Source organism: Leptodactylus fuscus, chromosome 5 (genome assembly GCF_031893055.1).
Source record: "Leptodactylus fuscus isolate aLepFus1 chromosome 5, aLepFus1.hap2, whole genome shotgun sequence".
Classification (NCBI taxonomy): domain Eukaryota; kingdom Metazoa; phylum Chordata; class Amphibia; order Anura; family Leptodactylidae; genus Leptodactylus; species Leptodactylus fuscus.
In genome coordinates this window covers 76,397,677-76,419,653 of record NC_134269.1, presented here as the reverse complement: position 1 = coordinate 76,419,653, position 21,977 = coordinate 76,397,677, and the positions used below count along the sequence as shown (strand labels likewise).

Sequence of the window (21,977 nt, the reverse complement as noted above, 5' to 3'; positions counted from 1 at the left end):
TTCAGCAGAAGCTTTTATCTGGATAACAACAGGAAAACTTGTCTGTGATTTGCAGCGATTGCTTCTCATTTTTGACAATAAAAGAGATCATAATTGAAGAGGATCGACACTCATGACATGGAGGATGTACTTGTATTAAAGCAGAGCTGATTACCTACATGTGTTCTCTACAATCAACACTTGCCCAAATAAATTGCATATGGTTTTGATCAAAATGGTCACGTGTATAGATAATGATAGTCAATCATTCCATTAAATCCATTTACCTTTACATGCTGAGGCAGAGAGTTACTCGGTGCCTATACAAGTTTTCTGGGAGTTTAATATCGATGACCTACCTTTAGCATCAACATGTGATTGGTGACCCTCAAAGCTGTCCCAAAGCTCAGGCGAGTGCTGCTTCCATTTCCAGTCAGTGATACTACCATGATCACAAGGCCTGTGTGCATCTCAGCCCCATTCAAGTGAAATGGTCTGAGCTGCAATACAAAGTATAAACCCAACATAGTGTACAGCACTATACTTTGTACTCAGTGAAGAGGAGCCACCATACTCACCTCTTTACCAGCTGATTAGTAGCGGGCCCAGGTTTCGGACATCTATTGAACTTATATAAATGACCTATAGTGAGGATAGGTTCATTACAGTTCTGGAAAACCCCTTTAAATATACTGAAATGTAATGTACATTTGGCACTATCCAAGAAGCACAGTTGCCTCATAGACCTCATTTGCTTTCCTTTCAGCCAGCTACTTAGAGCAATGGCCGAGTTGTTCACAATGTATTCTATCTAGCACTCCAGTATATTATTTTCTTTCCAGTTAGGTACCTATTCCACCAGGACATGATATTGAATTAGTATCACCTCACTTGGTTATTAGTTTCCATCTCACAGTTCATTGGATCCTGCTCTTTTGCAGGTTATGTGATCTCACTCTTACCTGATAAGATCTACACGAGTTAATATGCATTTTACCAATTCCAGCTGAGACCCCAAGCTCCGCCAGTAGGGACCCTATAGTGATAAAACAAGCAGGTTACAGTCCTGCCCTACACCAAACTACTGGTCAATTAACAAAGGCACTATGGAGCCATAAAATAAGCCATGCTGATATAAAACCATATTTCATCAATTTTTTTGTAAAAAAACCAACCAAACAAAAAAGAACAAAAGTTTGTAGCCCCTATAAACCGAACAAACAGAAAAGGATATTGTAATAAGTTTATGTGCAATAGTATATATAAAAACAATTCTGTTTTAGATAAAAAGTTTTTTTTTCACATTTTATACCATTTTTCTACTTTTAGTGAAAAAAATAATTATTCAATTTATTTAACGAATAAGGCTACTCATTTCAAGCCTTATGTGTCTTGATAAAGACAACACATGGTAAAAATAGTTGAGACATGCAATGCCATTAAAAAATTATAGATGTGTAAAACAATGCAATGAGAAAGTGCTAAACTTGGCCTGAGAATTGGGGCATCACTGACCCTTGGGCCTGAAAGGGTTAAAAGTCAGACTCCCTTCTAGAATGGACTGTGCCACACAGGCGGGCATCAGCAGAGAAAATATGAAATGCCTCCAGGCAAGTGTCATGTGCCAGAATTGAAATCTACTCTAGTAGGGGCTGACATAGATTTCAAGCTATAAGACACGCCAGTTTCCTGGTGAGAGTTAGGCTCCGCTTTCATGGAGTAACAAGTCACTCATTTAAACACGTATACACGTGTCAGAGCCCGGCACTTCATAACAGATCCCATTGATTTCAATGGGTGCCGGCTTATGTGCGAAACATTGAAATCAATGGGTTACAAAGCCTCCCATTAATTTCAATGTGTAGCGCGCGCAAGCCGGCACCCATTGTAATCAATTGGATCCGGTTTGAAGCGCCGCGCTCTGACACGTGTATATGTGTTTAAATGAGTGACTCGTTACTCCGTGGGAACAGAGCCTTATAGTAGATAACATAGGCTGAGGCGTCCCCGCCCCAATCCACCTAAATTCCAGCACTTCTCCTCTCCACTGTTTTAGGGGCGTTCACATTACCGTCGGTGTCCGACAGGTAGTGTCCGCTCAAAATCTGTCACGGACACTAGGAGCGGACACTAGCTGTGTCCGTGACACCTGTCATTTATTTCAATGGGCATCGGGTGCGTTCTTTTGCACTCCGTGCCCGTCCTTCCCTGTCCGCAAGTGAAGATGTCCGACTTCTCAAGCGGACAGAAGAATCCTGCATGCAGGATTCTTCGTATAAGTGACCATATGTATGGTTGGATCTTAGATCCATGTGGCATTGATCCGTAATATGGCATCTAGAAAATTCTCCCGTGCCTCCAATTTATGGAGGCGCACAACAGAAAAACTAAGGCATGCTCAACAACATGACATATTACAAGGTATGCTCCCCTAAGAAGCATTGCTTCTAGATAAGAATGCAGTACTTTATTGTTATTTTATGCTGCCAAGGAGGCTCAAGGCAGAGGACCTTCCAGCAATCCAAAATGTTCCAGCAGCAATGGGATTTGCCCAGACTCATCAGCTGAAATTAAAAATGTCCTCCTCTCCAACACTAGGCAACAAATGGATTATACTCGATAACAATACTTCTTCTTGGATGGAGCTGTACGTTTCACAGCAAACCAGGAATATCATTAACTTCTTTTGTAGTTGAAAAGGTGTATTGAAGAACTAAACCTTGTAACTGACATATAGGTATATAGGTGAATGGTGAGCACATGCCCGGCTATATGGAAGTGGGATGGATAAACCTACAGTCCCTGCGGAGAATACAGAATATAAATAGTAACATTTCATAACCAATTGTATGCATTTATACGAACGTACCAAGTAAACTACATGAAGAGGGAAGAAACATTCTAAACACGCACAGAGGCAATCGCCAGACTGAGTGCATGTCATCTGGGAGGAAGGAACGAGTGTCTGGTACTCTCCTCCTCCATCTTCATTCTGAGAGTCTTTTTTTTCCATTGGTTATCATAAATATTAAATAAGAGGAGCGCTGGGGGTTATTTAGTTAGACAGGAGTTAAGTTTACAGGTGATTCTCATATTTTAATCTAAATTTTCATGTTTTATTCTGAAAGAAATTCAAAGAGTTCAGTGAACTGGTATATGGAGGAGTCATCAGCTATATTTGATGGAGGTTTGTCCTGTACCCCAACTACTGACTATGGTGAAGACTGTTCATCATAGTTTGTAGCCAGGAGGACAAAGCCTGCATTTCATGATGGTGGTGAAAATCAGAATCACAATTTTTCGAAGTGGCAAATTAATTGATTTTGACTAATTGCCCAGCTCTAGCAAATGCAGTAACTCTGTATCTAAACGGCAGAAAACTAAACTTTTGGTCAATTTTTGATTTTGTATTCATGTCGTTAATACGTTTAATTAATATACTTTAACAAATTTTGGCTCCTTTCTGTGAAATTCTACTTCTCTTTATTCTCTCTCACCGTCTTCTGTATTGAGAGCTGCTCCGGCCTCTCACTGTTAGGGTGCTTTCGCACTGAGTATACGCTCAGCTCATTCTGAACGTAAAACACGTTCAGAATGAGCGCGTACAAAGCAGATCCCATTCATTTCTATGGGTGCCGGCATACGTGCGCTCCCCATTGAATGGGAGGCTTTCTTCGCTATTGCTTTTAATGTGATACACGCGTAAAACCGGCACACATTGAACTCTATGGGATTGTGTTTTACAGCGGTCACTTTGACACGTGTTTACGTGTCTGAATGAGCGGAGCTAAACTCCGTGTGAAGGCTCCCTTACTCAGTGAGAGGCAGGAACAGCTCTCAATACGGAAGCCATGGAAAGAATACAGAGATGCCGGATTTCACAGAAAGGAGACATTTGTTAATAAAGTATACAAGTTTATTCTGCAAGAAAATATAAAGTCCAAAAGTTTAGTTACGCTTTAAATGTTCTTTGAATTGGCACATCCTACCTCACTGCATCTAAGAAATATTGATTCTGTATATCCAACAAATACTGTAGGCCAGTGATGGCAAACCTATGTACAGGATTCCCAGTTAATGAGCGATCGCTGCTTTCAGCTGGGTGTGCAAATAAGCATCCAGCTGAAAGCTGTCAGAGCGCAGTCTACACTGACTGCAGAGTGTGACCTCTGCACCGGAGTGGGCGTGATGACGTAAATCATCAGTGCCCGCAGTGGGAGAAAGGACGCCCGGTGGCTCTTCAGGTAAGTATGTTTGGGTGTGTACTGTGTGGGGAAGGAGACTACTGTGGACCATTTCATGCTGTGTGGGGAAGGGGGCATAATCCTTTGTGGGGGGCACTGCAGGGTAGATTGTACTGTGTGTGGGGGCCATTGTGATGCAGATTGTACTGTGTGGGGAGCCTTGACTATTTATATCACACAGTATCTGTTTTATAGCAGATATGATATTAGTACAGGCTTTAATAACATTTCACGGTCACTATAAAACAGATCCTGTGCGATGTAAATCGTGAACATTAATTGTTCAAAAGTACCAAATGCAGAGACCTTTACCTTTCAGTACAAGCTATGTAAAGCCCCATTCACACCACTATAATTTGTGGGTCCGCAATTGTGGATCGACAGAGTTTTAAGGTTAAATTTCCGTGTTGGCACTCCGCGATAGTTTATTGGGTTGTAGTTTGGGCACTCTGTCTCAAAAAGGTTTGCCATCACTGCTGTAGGCTATTCCCAACTATAGAGGGAGGCAGCTAGTAGTTGAATCCACCAAATAATTATACATGATGGCAATACTGCTGCATATATTTAACTTTTACTTTGAATGTATTAAAGGGGTTGGCCACTTTCAGACTAATATTGACAAACAAATGTACAATAAAAAGTTGTACAATTTTCTGTATCAATTCCTCATGGTTTTCTAGATCTCTGCTTGCTGTCATTCATTCTGTTACTTCTAGAGGATAAAGCTCTGACCATGGTCATGTGATTTACAGTCCATGGTCATGTGATGTGATTTGTTTGTCAATATTGGTCTGAAAGTGGCCATCCCCTTTAAGTAGATTTTTGTTTTTCTACCAAGATGGGAAACTGTGCATTTGTTGCCAGTAGGCAGTCTGGTTTTGTACTGCATGTAAAAAGAACAGAAAAACAAAGCTAAACACAACCTGGATGTGTGTGGTGTCAGACTACCAGGAGGGGATGAAGATTTTTTTTGATAATATGCTTTTGATCTCGGAGAATACATGCCTATATATTATACATAATGGTGAGAGAACCGCAGCATGTGCGATCTCCCAGAGCCTTACACATTGAAGAAAAATCTCTCGTCTGAATACAATATTTCCAACATACAGTAGCTTTGGCCAAAAACAAAAAAATGGAAGTGTACGTGTAATTTACATATGGACCACGTTCTTTCCATCTCACAGGATTCTAAACTGGAAACAACAGGAACTGAAATATTTCTTTCCCTTTTCTGACCCCTGCTACATAGAAATGGTTATGAGGTTTTCTAGGAGGTAGGTTTGTGTCAGTGAAAAGGTTATATCATAAAATATTGAAGAGAAACAGAATGAAACTATCCCCAGGACAGAAGCTATCCAGCGCGCTTACAAATGACTGCTGTCAGCGATCATGTACCTGCCATTGATCTCAGTGGAAGCATATCACCTCAGGCAACTCCACAGCCTTCTGCTTCCTACACTTACCTGATGGGCTCCTCACACTGACAAGACTTTGTCCACTACGTCAAGTGGAGGGTTTTTGTGTTTTTTTTAAAATTGTTTTAAACATTTAAAAGGACAGAAGAGGTCAAGTGACAAACAAAGGCTATGCAATGGAAGGACCTGGGGAGCCACTTAATCCATATCAATTAGAAGACCCACTGAAACATTATTCTGGGACACTGCTTATGGCCAAGCAATGATTCTCTCACAGAAAATCTGTCATAGCAATATGGATTTGGTATAAAGGGGTTGGCCCATAAAACATATTTAATCCCTTTCCACAGGAGATACACAATGCAGTAACTGGCCACCTCCATCAATCCAATACAGATTGAATAGAGTGGTAGTGTCTATGCAGGACCCCTGCTCCATTTAAACAGAAGACATGGGACACTGGCCATTGTGAGGGTGAGAAATATTTTTCTTGGACACCCCTTTAAGATTGAAGTAAGAGAACATATATCAGATTGTGAGGTGTCTATGGCCATACATCTCCTGATCAGTAGGTCCAACACAAGGTACAAATACAATTTTTGATGTACGAGTAATGATGACAAATTCTGACTAGTACATGCCCCTGTGAAAGTGGTCTACTACCTCATGAACACGGCCATGTGGTCCCTGAGATTCCCATGCTATAGTATCTGTAATACAGCTCCATAATATGGCAAATACACAATTCCTATGAAATTCAACAGAACCATCCCCTGCCCCAAATGTGATAATTTGGATGTATATGAAGCGCCACGTTTCTATCTGGTATCTTCGCCGCCTTATATCCTAATAACTGTTTGAACATGTAAAGCAGATTTCTGTCCGCTAATACCGAATAGAGCTTTATATTAAAACCAAGGTCAGATGAATGCAGAAAACAGGCGGCAATAATAATAGAAGGTCACCGATGATAATCATTAATGCACCGGTAAGGACAGGTAATGTACCGCACACTATGGTCTGGACCTGCTGGGTTTTTTACATGCTGCTTATGCTGTGAACATCCTGCAGATGGGTCTTATGTATTATTTGTGTGGTTCTATAAGGCAGCCGAGTGAACTCCATCACTTTCGTAAATCCTCTATAATCGCACAAGAAGGAATCCTTGAAGCCTAAGCTGTAATCTCTGATTCTTTATTCATGTCTCCCAGAATGGCTGCACAAGTTATCTCCTCCTTCCCATGTGTAAGCGTATTTCTTAACTAGAAGGAGTCAGTGCAGTAATGGTAATATGCAGTTGTACGGGAATCCATAATGGAGAATTCCCATCCCCAGTACATGCCATTACATATCTCTTTAGGCATGGGTCCTACCTATGTCAAGAATAGGGATCGACAAAACCCTGACCTGCCTGCAGAGAAAGAATGGAAAAGTGATGTGTGCTTCACTCCAGTCTGTTTGATGGGAGTTAAATGGAAAAAGCTGAGCAAGCGTGCTAGTACTGTATAGCATAGTATATGTTCACAGTGTAGATCTGCTTGATCATCTGGAATCTCACAAGACTGAACATAGGAGATGGAGATTGCGGCCTCGCTAAATAACTATCTCTCCACCATAGCTGAACTGGGATTCTATGCATTCATATGCTAAAATAATACCAAATGAGGGCACAATAGTCAGATGGCTACTCCACGCAGATGAGGGCAGGGAAGAGAAAAGGATCTGACTGCAGCTTTGCTCTGTCTAGTAAGACTGGTTGGTCATGGGCACTATGCATGCTCTTAGGTGCCACTTACATAAAGATATTACCACACAGTGAGAGCTGCAATGTAATAGAATTGCCAGCTAGAATATATGGATACACCTATAGGTTGTGGTGCAAATATACAGGGACCTTAAAACTAGATAGGCACTGTTCAGTTAAACTGAAATTCACAATCCATCTAGTTTTTCACATTAACCTCATTTTCAGGAAAACGGACTTCACTGTGCATCTTAAAGAATAACTAACTGGTGTGCACGAGCTCAGAATGTTCCTCCAGTACAAAACTATATTAGGTCAAGGCCCCACATAGCAGGCTCCAGCCAACAAACATTGTGGAAAAACTGTGGCGTAAACACATTGCAGTTTTTCCAACTGTGCTTTTCACTATGGAGTTTTCCCCAGCAGACTTTTTGCTTCCATTATACTTATAGGGAAACCACCAGTGTTTCCGTAGGTATAATTGACAAATGTAAGCTTTTATCAAATCTTAACATTTTCAATGCAGATTATTTTCTGCAATGTGTGGATGGGATTAGTGATAATCCCATCCACTTCCCGTAGTTTTTGCCTTGGCGTTTACGCTGTGTGGGACCCGGCCTTACAGAGGTTACCAGTATCTGCCCCGGTTCCTGAGATACTAGTGGTGTTCGTTTTGGCTTGTGATATCACTGCCCTGTCAGAAGGGCTAGCCTCCAGCTCAGCATCATCACCAGTGAGGATGACCTCCTGACGGTACATTTCTATAGACTTGTGCCATGAATGGGGCGATGACACTGAGCTGGAGAATGGCTCCTACGGCGCAGCGACACCAAATCTAGCAGACTGATATCTATAGAACCTGGGGTAGATACCAGCAAAACTGAAAGTGCCCTGAATTCAGTACACTGTCAGCTTTGTTCTTAGGCTCCATTCACACGGAGGAACGCCAGGCGTTTTTTGTGCTTATTTTGTGCTTATTTTTACGGCTGTAAAAAGACGTTTCCATTGAGTTCTATAGAAAAATACGTCCGTTTTTTTATGGACGTATTTTACTATAGAACTCAATGGAAACGTCTTTTTACAGCCGTAAAAATAAGCACAAAAAACACCTGGCGTTACTCCATGTGAATGGAGCCTTAGAGGGCAGGGAAGCTCCAGATGATCATCCAGTCTATTTATACATTTGCTTCATTTGTCTAAAGCTAAATGAGCAAAACCCCTTGAAAATGAGACGGCTGCCACTTCCTCGCCTTGATGGCAAAACAGTGACTGTGAAGAGGGGACATTATCACAAGAATGGTGCACTTTTCATAAATGAATGTATTTAGCGATATTACATGGTTATAATTGTAATGTAACCTGTCATATTAACCCCCTAACAGTCAAGTTAAAAAAGTAAAAACTCTCCCAAAACCATCATTATTTTTATTGCAGGTTTAGAATTTTTGGCACAAGTAAATATTACTGGTCGGTAATATTTAACACTTTAACGATCAAACTCATTTAATTGTTATACCACTTACATTTTATCTGTCTGCAATCCAGTGTTCATAATGTTAAAAATAATAATTTTTTTTTTGCCTGCAGTGCTGTATAGAAAAAAAAATTGTTTTATAGTAATTATGGAAATATTAAATTGCTATTACTTTTGCACATTTGTTTGTTTCCCACAAAAATACAGGAACCCATTGCCATTTTTGATTTTTATTTTTCATTCCCCATCTTCCAAAAGCCATAAATTTCTTATTATTCTGTTCACAGAGCCACATGAGTGCTTAGTGTTTTGCTAGACAAGTTTTACTTTGCAACAGTACAATTTAATATTTCATATGATATACTGGGAAGCTGGAAAAAAAATTCAGTATGTTGACTATATAGTATGGAACAGGAGCAAAAACTGCATTTGTGCGACTTTCTTACAGGCTTCGGTTATGGGGTGTTCACTGTGCAGCCAAAATGACAAGTCACCTGTATTCTATGGCTAGGTACAATTCTGGGGACACCAAATTTATGTGGCTTGTAGACTCTCCGTATTCGAACAAGTAACTTTTATATATATATATTTCTGTGTACAGGGATGAGTAAAGCATTTTTTTAGTTACACAATTTTGGGTAATGTCTATTAATTTGATCAGTTTCTATTTATATTTGTGTTTATATTACAGAATAGATAAAGTACAAATTTTAAAGGGATTCTACCACCAAAACAGTTTTTTTTGAGCTTAAGACATCGGAATAGCCTTTAGAAAGGCTATTTGTCTCTTACCTTTAGATGTGGTCTCCGGCCCGCCGTTCCGTAGAAATACCGTTTTTTACCGGTATGCAATGAGTTCTCTCACAGCAGTGGGGGCGGGCCCCAGTGCTCAAACAGAGATGGGGCATCACCACTGCTGCCAGAGAGCTCTCTCCAGCGACGCCTCCATCTTCAGGTGCAAACGCCTCTTCTGTCTTCCGTCTCGGTCTAACGTCCGACGCCTGCGCTGTACGCTCCTGTATTGAACTACAAGAGCAAGAGCGGCCTCCCAAAAATGGCCGCCAGCCATTACAGGAAATTACTAGTTCAATACAGGAGCAGACCTTGGAGGTTGGACCGAGATGGAAGACAGAAGAGACGGTTGCAGCTGAAATGGAGGTGTCGCTGGAGAGAGCTCTCTGGTAGAAGTGGGGACACCCCATCGCTGTTTGAGTGCTGAGGCCTGCCCCCACTGCTGCGAGAGAACTCATTTGCATACCGGTAAAAAACGATATTTCTACGGAACGGCGGGCCGGAGACCACGTCTAAAGGTAACAGATGAATAGCCTTTCTAAAGGCTATTCCGTCTTGTCTTAAGCGCAAAAAAAACCAAAACTGTTTTAGTGGTAGAATCCCTTTAACTATTTCTGTACCAGGCCAATTTGTGGTTCAGGATAAGACTTTTTTTTTTTTTTGTATGTTCCATTTTGAGTCGAGATGAGCGAGTACTGTTCGGATCAGCCGATCCGAACAACACGCTCCATAGAAATGAATGGATGCACCTGGTACTTCCGCTTTGACGGCGGCCGGCCGCTTAACCCCCCGTGTGCCGGCTACGTCCATTCATTTCTATGCGAGCGTGCTGTTCGGATCAGCTGATCCGAACAGTACTCGCTCATCTCTAATTTTGAGGGTTATAACATTTTTTTTTATCATTTGGGTTATTCAACTATTTTCTGCATTTTTTGGTGACATATTGGGCTTTATTTTTATGTTGTTTTTATACACACAAAGTGCTACTAAAAAAAAAAACTTTATAAGGCTAAGTCCCCATGTTGCGGAAACACAGGTTTTTTCGTTGAGGATTTTGCTGAGGTTGTTTGAGCCAAAGCCAGGAGTGGACTGAACAGAAGGGAAAAGTATAAGAACTTCCTATATATTTCTGATTCATTTTGTAGCCATTCTTGGCTTTGGCTCTGTCTCAAAAATACACAAAAAAATCTGTACCAAACAGCACTGGAGGCGTCCCCAATGCTGCGAGAGAACTCTCCAGCGACACCTCCATCTGCTTCAGGAACCCGCCTCTCTGTGCGTCTTCTTCCGGAACTGGGTTTCAACCTTCTAGGCCTCAGGCAGAACAGACTGCGTATGGCCGCGGCCACAAGAAAATGGCCGCTTTCGCTTACTGTGTAAGCAGGCATTTTTCTTGTGGCCGCGGGCATGCGCAATCTGTTCTGCCCGAGGCCTAGGAGATTGAAACCCAGGTCCGGAAGAAGACTCGCAGAGAGGCGGGTTCCTGAAGATGCAGGCGTCGCTGAAGAGTTCTCTCACAGCATTGGGGATGCCTCCATTGCTGTTTGAGTGCTGGGGACCGCCCCCAGTTCTGCGAGAGAACTCATTTACATACCGAAGAAAACTGGGATTTCAACCGAACGGTGGCACGGAGAAGACATCTAAAGGTAGGAGAAGAATACCCTTTCTTAAGGCTATTCCTATATGTTAACGAGGGGAAAAAAGCATTTTAATGGTAGAATCGCTTTAACTCTAACAGGGTAGTAAACAGACTAGGAATTGTAAAGGTGGAATCTGTTGCCACATGAAAATTTTGTATACACTATATACTGTAATACAGATAAGTGTAATTATCCAGCCGATTTGAGTATTGCTGGCTTTCCTGACATAACAATACACTGTGCAAATTTTCCGTAAGTCAATGAGACTAGCTGGTGAATCATTCAACCCAGTGGCCCTCATGCGGGTCACTTCACTCATCTCTAGCTCAGAGCTTCATGCCACCGTGACTTCACCAGTCAATCAGTAACCGGAGACTTCTGAGGGGATGCCAGTGCAGACATCACTAGCTACAAGAGGTGCTCCAGGAAACACACACATAACACTGACTTGTAAAATATACCGGCTCTTGCCAGTGTCTCTCTGTGATGTTAACCTTCACAGCGCAACTCGCAGTGTCTGTAGGGAAATGTCTGCATGAATTAATGTGATTTCTGCATGTCCACCAATCTATAACTAGGAACACAGCCAAGAGGGCATTTGGGTATTGTATTGCTTCCACAAAACTGTCTGAGGTCTAGTTTTCAATCTGCCATGATAGGAAGGCTTGTTATTGTCTAGCTACATATTACTAGATCGGCTGACATTTCATGTAATTTCCCCTAGCCTCCATTATACGCTTTAGAAAATAATGCAGCTTAAAAAGGTAAACAAAGTATTCTTATTATATTAGGGTTCAGTCATCGTAATCCTATTACTGATCTATAATAGTTAACTATATATTTACCCTAGGCTTTAACAAGCATTACCAGAGACTGCAATGCCTATTCCTATGTGTATTGTGTGTGATAACAACTGCTGCGCTGCATCTGACGTACACACCGACTTCAGTTGCACAAAAATATAGGTCAGCAGTAACTGGAATGCCATGAATTGCAAATATTATAACTTTAGTGAAGCCTAGCCAACTTATGGCCGTGTTCCCGATACGGTACAGTGCACTGTGCCATTATGGGCTTTTAAATGAAAGAAATTTACCGAGCAACCCACTCGTCAGCAGTCAGTCTTTATCGTAACTGCCGAAGACTTGATCATCAGATGGGAGCTTCAACAGCAGCAGTCATGGCATCCAACACCTCCAAGGGCAAGACAATCGAAAGGGCAACGGACCAATGGATGAAGAAAAACTGCGCTTGCTCCAGAAGAGTAGTTCAAAACACGCACTTTTATTAAAATTCTTAAATACACGACGCAGTCTGGTTTTTATTAATAGGATAAGTGTGTTCTTTGGTGATACACTTGACAAAGGGGAAATCCCCGAAACGTGGTCATACTGCGTCGTGTATTTAAGAATTTTAATAAAAGTGCGCGTTTTGAACTACTCTTCTGGAGCAAGCGCAGTTTTTCTTCATCCATTGGTCCGTTGCCCTTTCGATTATGGGCTTTTACACTCTATTCATCATAAAGTCATATTTTTATCTAATCCAACCTCTAAATACATATTTATAACTTTACACAGCTTTTATCAAAAACTTTTCTACTATTCCTTTATAGGCTGATTCATGAGGGAACTTGTTTCTTTGCCTTCTTATCCACCTAGAAGCTTTCCTGTCTTTTCCCTTATCTCTGTGCTTACAAAGTCCCATCAATACATAGTATATACTGATGTCTGATCATTTCCATTTGTAGAAGTCAATGCATAAATCTATAAAAATAAGCAGTAAAAGATTCTTGTGTTTAGCAGAATTCTTCCTTGTATTAAACAAATGAAATAAAAACCCCTCATTTTTATCTTTACTGTCGTGCTAAGTGGAGGGAGCAATGCTCAACCTAGAAGTGAAAGGGAGCTGCGCTGCTGTAGCATTGTCCATCCATCATACGGAGCTTTCAGCAATCCATCTCCATACACTGTATAGTCCCAAAAGAGCCCCCAAGTGCAGCGACCATGGTCAGCCCCACTGATCAGATACTGATGGCCTAACTTAAGAATGAGCCAGACATTAAGCCTAGACAGTCCCTTTAATTAATATGCAGGAGCCTGGAGCTCAGACTATCTAAAATGCTAAATTGCCACTGAACTGCAAGTGTTCATGCATGCAGGAGGTCTGATCCATGTGCAAATCCTTTAGAGATCAACCAGAGCTAGATACAAGCCTTCTTATTGGATATGGCCTAGGTTCACACCTGCACTGGGTTTCTTCTGGGAGATTCCATTCCTCATTCCACTTTAAAAACGCAGAGTTGAAATGTCCTGTCCTGCAAGCAGCGCTTTTCTCTCCACATTTTTCAGCCCTTTTCAGGTGGAAACCATGCGGATCCCATTATAGTTTATAGGGTCCACAGGTTTCTGAGAGTAACCCCTTTTTTAAGCAGATCAGGTTTTCATTTCAGAGTGGAGCCCCCCAATGTAAAGATTAACGTAGGTGTGAACCTAGCATCAGTTATGATATATGGGCACCCACATAACCACACTTATGTACAGGGGGAACAAGACATCAGGGATCTAACAAATAAGAAGAATTTCAGGTATGACAAGTACAAACAGTACAATTCAGAAATATTCATTATAACTGGAATTAGAAGTTTGGCAATTCATAAGTGCAAACATAAGATACAAGAACCTTCTGGGTAGCTACAATAACTGTTGTAACAATGCTTAGTCTAAAGACAACTGATAAATTCTAATGTGAAGAATGGTCAACGGCAGAAATGTGTGAATGCCGCCAACAATGAGCTGAAGGATGTCATCTATCGCATCTAAATGTTAATGCTGAGTAATAACATAGTAAAATATTTATTTTTTAACTGGTAACAAAACACATAAAAATGTATCTCCATAATGGATCACGTCTCTTAACTCCAGATTTTAACAAGCGCACAATTTTCTCATGGGAACCCAAGTAATGAAGCTCTACCACAAACCGTAAAAAATGACGGTCAGAAAGTAAATGAACATTATGAATGAGCTTTCCGAAAACTTTGGCAGAAACACTTGACTGGTTGAAACAGATGAAATATAGGCTACCCTGTCTGTTTTGAGAAGAGAAGATAGAAGATGAAGAGGATTCAGTAATTGCCACAAAGAATCCATTCACACAGAGCAGCTTCTAGTTTCATCAGCTCCTTGTGATATTAAGCAAAAGTCAGTTCCAACTGAGGTTTAAAAAAGTCACAAACCAGGGAATGCTACTTTTTATACCACAAACGTGGCAAGGGCTATAAATAAATCTCCGCCACTATGTACCTGCAAGTGCTGAGACTAAATGATGGAGCCTGCCCATATCTGTGCTGCAGATGACATATACATAGGGGAGGAAACAAGCAGGCTTATATTATCTGCTGGATGTATGGCATGTCTGATCATTTCATGGGACTGCCAACAGCAGATCCATCAATCTATTCACAACAAAAGTAAAAAAACTCTTTATATTCATATATTTCAGAGTTACAGTCATGTCTTCCTCTTCTCAGTCACTCCCCAGGGCTATATAGATTAAGTTATTTCAAACTGGTCATACGCTAAAGATCTGTATTGGCTGAAAGCGCCAATTTTGAAAGGGTAACCATTTTATTTCTACAGTGTCCTCCTTTAGCTATCCTCTTGGATTGATGTTATTCTCTATCCACAGGTTTGAGGATAACTTACAGATGAGTTTGGGTCCAACCATTCAGAACCTCACTGATCAGGAGGGTCTTTTGTTCCCAGTTGTGAATGGAGTGGTGGTTGAGCAGCGTATGCACTGCTCCATTCATTTCAATGGGAGTGCCGGAGATAGCAGAGCACTGTACTTTAGCCATCTCCGTTGCTCTCATTGAAATGAATTAATTGTAGACACTTGGATTTCAACTGCCTTATCATACAAGCTACCACTAGAGAGGTCTGTCAGCAGCTTTCGCCCCAAACAGTTCAGTGCACATGCCCCACTTGGTTATGGGTGCATGTGTATGGAGGAATCAAACATGATGGGGAGAATTTACTGACCTCTCTTTTCTTTTCTTTTTGGTAGAGTTGGAAGGGACCTCAAGGGCCATCGGGTCCAACCCCCTGCGAGTGCAGGTTTTCCTAAATCATCCCAGCTATATGTTTATCCAGATTCCGCTTGAAGATTTCCATTGATGGAGCGCCCACCACCTCCCGTGGCAGCCTATTCCACTCTCTCACTACCCTCACTGTCAGAAAGTTTTTCCTAATGTCTAATCTGTATCTCTTTCCCTTTAGTTTCATCCCATTGCTTCTTGTACTTCCTTGTGCTAATGAGAATAGGGGAGATCCCTCTGCACTGTGACTACCTTTCTCTAGAATTCTGGCGTTAAGTCAAAAATATATGGACTGTCAACTTGTTAAACATATTTGCTAATTTTGGCAACATACGTATTTTTTACACCCCTTGCTCCATTTTTGAAAAGTAGGTGGGCAAGTTCGGTGGTTAGCCTGTCTAGATATCGGTGCTCCATATTCATCAAATGTGACTTTTTGAAAAGCCACAAAAATTGTTGTAATTGCATTCCAGAAAGGGGGTGGCATAGAAAGTGGTTCATCACTTCAGGACAGAAACGTTGGACATGTAGATGCTCCAAATTTATCACAATTTTTCATAAATTAGGTGCAAATGACATATAATCTACCATCCAGGAATGGTAACAGAGTAGTGAAATGTATTCAGAACTTTCCATGTATATATTACAATCACATTTTTAAATAGATTAGACTACAGTGATATTACGTGACGCCAGTATTACTTGTTGTATTGTAGTATGTATCTATTATCTTCATTTTTTTTTTACTGAATGAGTTCAGCTAAACAGAGAATTCTGTCATCTGCAATGCAGCTTCTTCTACAGCATCACACAGCCAGCTACGGTACCATCTGAAATATTCAGCCATTCCCTGGTTTGCTGCAGCCTAGAAGCTGAAACATGAGGCCACCTGGCCTGATTTTACTTTCATAAGTACAGAAAATACAAAATTATTCAGAATCATTAACATTAGGAAAAGGAATTACAAACAGCTTGGATGTTTCATATAGAGGTACAGTATGCTTTATACCATCATCTACAGTCAGTTTGCCAAGGCCACAATGATATTTCACATTCAGAATCCACTTCTCATAATACTACACATTTCCATTTTCAACAATCTGATATATTTAGTATCATGTCATCTGGAATGCTTCTTTATAGAAAATATAGTTAGATATTCCATATCAAAAGTCTAGTGGGTTGAATAGCATCCATGCCATTTCCATTCGAGGACTAGAAGGCCCTGAACTAAGAATCCCTCTCAGCCAAATTCAATCTTTTTTTGTCATCCTCAAAGGAAGAAATTATTTTTCTTATGTAAATATTCAAACAGTCTTAACCGATCCTGGGCCATCTGCTGACTGTATGTGTCTGTGCGGTCCATTCTTTACCCTACAAGGACATACCCCTACCCTGTTAATAGAGCCGCAGCTCCTCATATGACACAACCAGAAAAGACGTAACTAAATTCAATATACCCCATGAGTCAAAGATCTGCCACAGCACAACTTGAATCAAATGGGAACACAGTCATTTTCAAGGGAAAGGGGGGGGGGATTGGTCAATCTTGATGTTATATAGAAATTAAGTCATACAAATTTTGAATCCTGGAAATACATATAGAAGTATTAGCTTTAAGGAATTGGTCATGGAAGGGATAAATCCCCAAAAAACAAACACAATATTTCAAATGCAGTTTCTCTTCACTTTCACCACCATTGTGAATATTTTGCAGCTTCCCAATATATTATATGGAACATTAAATGGTACAATTACAAAGTAAAACTAGTCTTGCAAAAATGGAGCCTTCATTCAGAAAATGGAAAAAAGGAATGGCTTTTGGAAGGCAGGGAGTAAATAATGTTTGGTCTATACTCCACTGTAAACTGCATACTGCTTGTGGAAAAAGTCTTTAGACAGGGGAGAGGAAAGGACCAAGATAGAAATGTGAGGCATTAAATGAGTAATTTTTTGTCTGGATGGTAATTTCTGACGATTACCTCTCTACAGCGAAGAGGTTTCCTCTTTCTCCTCCCTCCAGTCTCCAGAGACTTCTATTGTACAGATTTGATCAATGATAGGAGACAAGTAAGTAAACAGGGACTTTTCTTTAGTGAAGTAGAATACAAAGTTTATGTTAACTTGTACTATAGATTTCTGAAAATAAATTTTAGTTTAGTTACTCTTTAATAGTTTTCTGTAAACAATCCAAAATGTACAAAATTGGAACTCAAATGCCAATGGCAAGAAATCAATGCCGTTTTGCAAAATATAAGTGTAAAACCTACCGTATATACTCGAGTATAAGCCGACCCGAATATAAGCCGACCCCCCTAATTTTACCACAAAAAACTGTGAAAACTTATTGACTCGAGTATAAGCCTAGGGGGGGAAATGCAGCAGCAACTGGAAAATTTAAAAAATTAAAATGATCTGAGTTTTTGGGTGCAGTAGGTTCTGGGAAAAGGGAGGAGGTATTTTGGTTGTTTGTCTGCCCCTTCCCTGAGCTTGAGGACTGCCCCCCCCCCCCCCACACTTGGAATTCAGCTTGGCTGAATATAGGGTATCTGCAGTGCTCCTATTAACCCCTATATTCAGTAGACCGAGCACTCTCAGACACAGGGATACCTAATGAGTTTGTGTTTCGCAGTAATTTTCTACTTTTGTGTCTATTCTAGGGAAAGGAGTGATTTAGAACTTTTAATATTTTTTTTTTTTTAAAGCTTTTTTTTTTTTTTTTTCCACTATTTTATGGGAGATTCTATACATTGATATTGCTGCTGGTCATAGACCTCCCCCCCATAAAAAAAAAAAAAATATTATTTTTTTTTTGCTGACTCGAGTATAAGCCGAGGGGGGCCTTTTCAGCACAAAAACTGGGCTGAAAAATTCGGCTTATACTCGAGTATATACGGTAATCTGCAATATGCTACTAATACAATAATTAAGGAAACCAGGTAATGTCTCTTAATAAATGAAGTGCATCTCTTGCCCTTCGTGCACCACAATCTCAAATCTATGTCAGCTAAGGGATTGAGAGGGTTAACCAGTCTCCCAGGAGGAAACAGTCTGTACAAGCTTCTAAATAGAGAAGCCTTTTGGATTGTAGTACAGGTAGTCCTCGGGTTCTGACGGTCTCGGGTTACGACGTTTCGTCGTTACGACAGCTCCCTTGTAACAGAAAACTGCCAGCACTCCCAGCTAGCAAGGACTAGCCTGCGGAAAATCAATGCTGGCAGCTTGCTGTTACAAGTGAGCTTGTAAAATAAAACCCTGAAACAGAATGTGAAACTTACCGTACGGTGCAGGGTGGGCGGGCGGGCATTCAGGCCTCCTCTTCCTCCGATGTTCCGTCCTTCTCCGGCGCTCGCAAGCTGATAATGGCCAGGGCACATGCGCAGTATCATGATGCTTCTATTACGGCTACTGCGCATGCGCCCAGGCCATTATCAGCTTGCGAGCGCCGGAGGAGGACGGAACATCGGAGGAAGAGGAGGCCCGAATGCCCGCCCGCCCACCCTGCACCGTACGGTAAGTTTTAAAGGGGGGGGGGGGAGGTTGATCCGTTCCTACGCGGCGTCGGTATGGTAGGTTCCGACTTACGTCGAAATTCGGTTTACGACGCCGCGCAGGAACGGATCAACGTCGTAAGTCGAGGACTACCTGTATTGAGAACCTCTGGGCCTTACGAGTTAAATCCTACATTACTGACTTGTATGTGTTTCTTCATTCCTATGCATTTATTATTTTGTAGAGGCTTATTACTATTTTTATATATGGTTACACTTGAGACCATGTATGTGTCACTTTTCTTGTGCACGTCATATATGTATTTTCTGCATGGAAAAGATGTGCGTTATGACTAAGGGGGGGACTAAGTGCTCGAAATGCGTCAATACAACTAGATGCTGGATTACTTCTTTTTCTATCGATATTGGCTCTCTGGCACGTTCCTGCATCTGTGCCTGATGAGCTGGAAACTGTGAGTTTACTCAAAAATACACACATATATTACTGTAGTCATGAAAAACATCGACACCTACGTCCCAAATGGTGTCCAATATCTGTAATGGTGCAACCTGGACTGGGAGTGATATAAATAAAGGGCCTGATCACAGTATCTGTTTGCCAGTGAGCACAGTATGCTCACACAGCAGAAAACGAAGTGGAATTTGAGATGGACATTTGCTTCCGATTTGTCTTCATTTTCCGCTCCCCAGCTCTGCATCAGCATTCCTCACGGATTAGGCCCAGATGAATGGGCCATCAGCAGGGAGTCTTGAGCCGCAGACTCTGCAGCAAGATCAAACAGGAGGCTTATGTTTTTTAGAGTATTACTAAAATCTCTGCCTCCCATTGTTTTCATCGAGAGGCAGAATCAGGCCAAAATCTACCACTGATCCTACTCTGAAAATCTTGGCTGTTTTGGTAAACGCCCAGAGTTCAATTCAAGAAAAAAGTTTCAATGAGAAACTTTCCATAGTAACCTACTTTTCCATTTTCCTTTTTTTTATTTTAATTTTTTTAAACTCCAACTTTGCAAACGCCATAATTATTATTTTTTATTTTTCCTGTTCCCAGAGGCATGCATGAGGGCTTATTTTTGCAGCACTGATTGTACTTTATAGTTGTATCATTTAAGTGTTCCATGGGATGTACTGGGGAGCTGCAAAAAAAAAAAAAAAAATTTGGCTTCATATGCCTCTTTTTCCTATGGGTTTTGCCTTTATAACATTTACTGTGCAGCCGGTATGGCAAATTACCTATAATTATATATATGTTACCTAATCGATATAGATTTAGTTATGTTGTAACACCTTAATAAAAATCCCAAACTTTGAAAAATAAAAAGAACCTTTTTTCATATTTACCTATACAGAGTTATGAAAGTCCTTTTTTTGCAGAGTCAGTTGTACTTTTTATTTATACCATTTTTGGGAATGTCCGGCTTCCACCAAAATAAGGCCCTGGAGCAGGGGGACTGAACCACGGTCAGAGAGATGCCAGAGTACCGTGGACTGGTGAGTGTATTTTGTTTGTTTGGTTTTTTTTTTGTTGGGTTTTTTTTTTTTTTTACTCCCGCCATCCCCAACCCCATTGCAAAAAAAAAAAAAAAAAAAAGTCCTGGACAACCCCTTCAATGTTGGTGATTAGAGAAAACACTGATCGCACACCACCTTTAAAGTGCTGACATCCATAACAGTACAGAGGATATCAGCAAGGGGCTAATGAGGACCTGTCACCAGGTCTAAAAAGTCCAAGGACGTGCATCTGAGTACTCTTAAGGTCTGTTTATCCAAACCCATTCAGGTCATTCAATAGATAGAGCCCTTTTAGTGAGAGTGATGCGGGTGAGGGTATACAAGCCATGCAGGTGGTAACAATATATGACATACAGCACACACAGACCCTCACCCCAGATAAACCATAGTGTTACCACCCACTTGGCTCGTATACCATAATATGCATCAACAGTGAATGGCTGAATAGATTTGAATAAAGAAAATGATGGTGCAATTTTTGATTAGAACTGGTGACAGATCCTCTGTAGAGAAAACACAGACTGTACCAATATATTTGACCAGTGCTTGGAGATAATTCCAGTCATCTGGTTATGGTTTAGTATTTTCTGGTCTTGCCAGGTCATTTCCCGGTCCCCTCTCCTACTCCTGCTAATGTAATTCTGCTATATACACCTCTGACCTGACTGCAGGTCACATGACTCAGATTACACAAGTCTATAGAAGTCTATAGAATGGGGATGGAAATAAGTAACCAGTAGCATACACAGAAGAAGAGTTTGTGATGCTACTTCTCTATATATGTTCTGCATGGTCTTGTTACGGTTTCTGAATAAGAGCGAGATTGCTAAGAATGCCAGATTCTTCTCTTCTTACTGTATGCCCTGTATGATAGCTAGTCTACAACCAGCAGAGAGAGAAATGCTAACTACACATAAAGCCAAAGGGGAAAACTGCTAAATGATACAGAAAACATTTTATATAATGGTCAGCAATATGGTTATTCCTCACATATACTGTATTACTGATTTACATGTTGCCAGAAGAGAGAGAAAACGATGGTGGGGGAGCGGACACCTGACAAAAACGCAAAAATTAAAAAATGGCAGCAATAATGGACAACTGTCCTGATTTGTACATTCCGGTTTTGAACTTGGTTGCTTAAAAACATGCTATATAGTCCTGTATTATGTGCATATACCAGGACAGTAATATAAAGTACAGTATATACTGTGCAGACTCCTAAGTCATGCAAGTATGCAGCTTCATTATACATTTCTTTTCTTGAGCCCTTCATTAAAAAAAGACTTCATGGAATAAAACTTTTGACAGCACGGCTGAAGTCAATTCCAAGTTGCAAATACAAGCATGTGTGTCATATTATGCAGCCTGCTGCTCCCATACATAAAGCTACATACTCCATTGGTATTTCAGCTGGGTAATAATGATCTGTCAAGTAACGTCTGTGTTTCAGGTATCAGCATTCATTGCAGGACCTGCAGATTAATCACAAAAGCAGCGACACATACTTCAATTATCCGGGCGCTGCTTTAGAGAAGGCGGTTATTGCAGGAGAGAACACTACAC

The 21,977-nt window shown here is 40.9% G+C and overlaps 1 protein-coding gene across 1 annotated transcript in view; it reads right to left on the bottom strand.

The window, feature by feature from the left end:
- TNFAIP8L3 (TNF alpha induced protein 8 like 3) overlaps nt 1-21,977 on the bottom strand; it is a 55,651-nt gene that overhangs the window by 6,300 nt on the left and 27,374 nt on the right.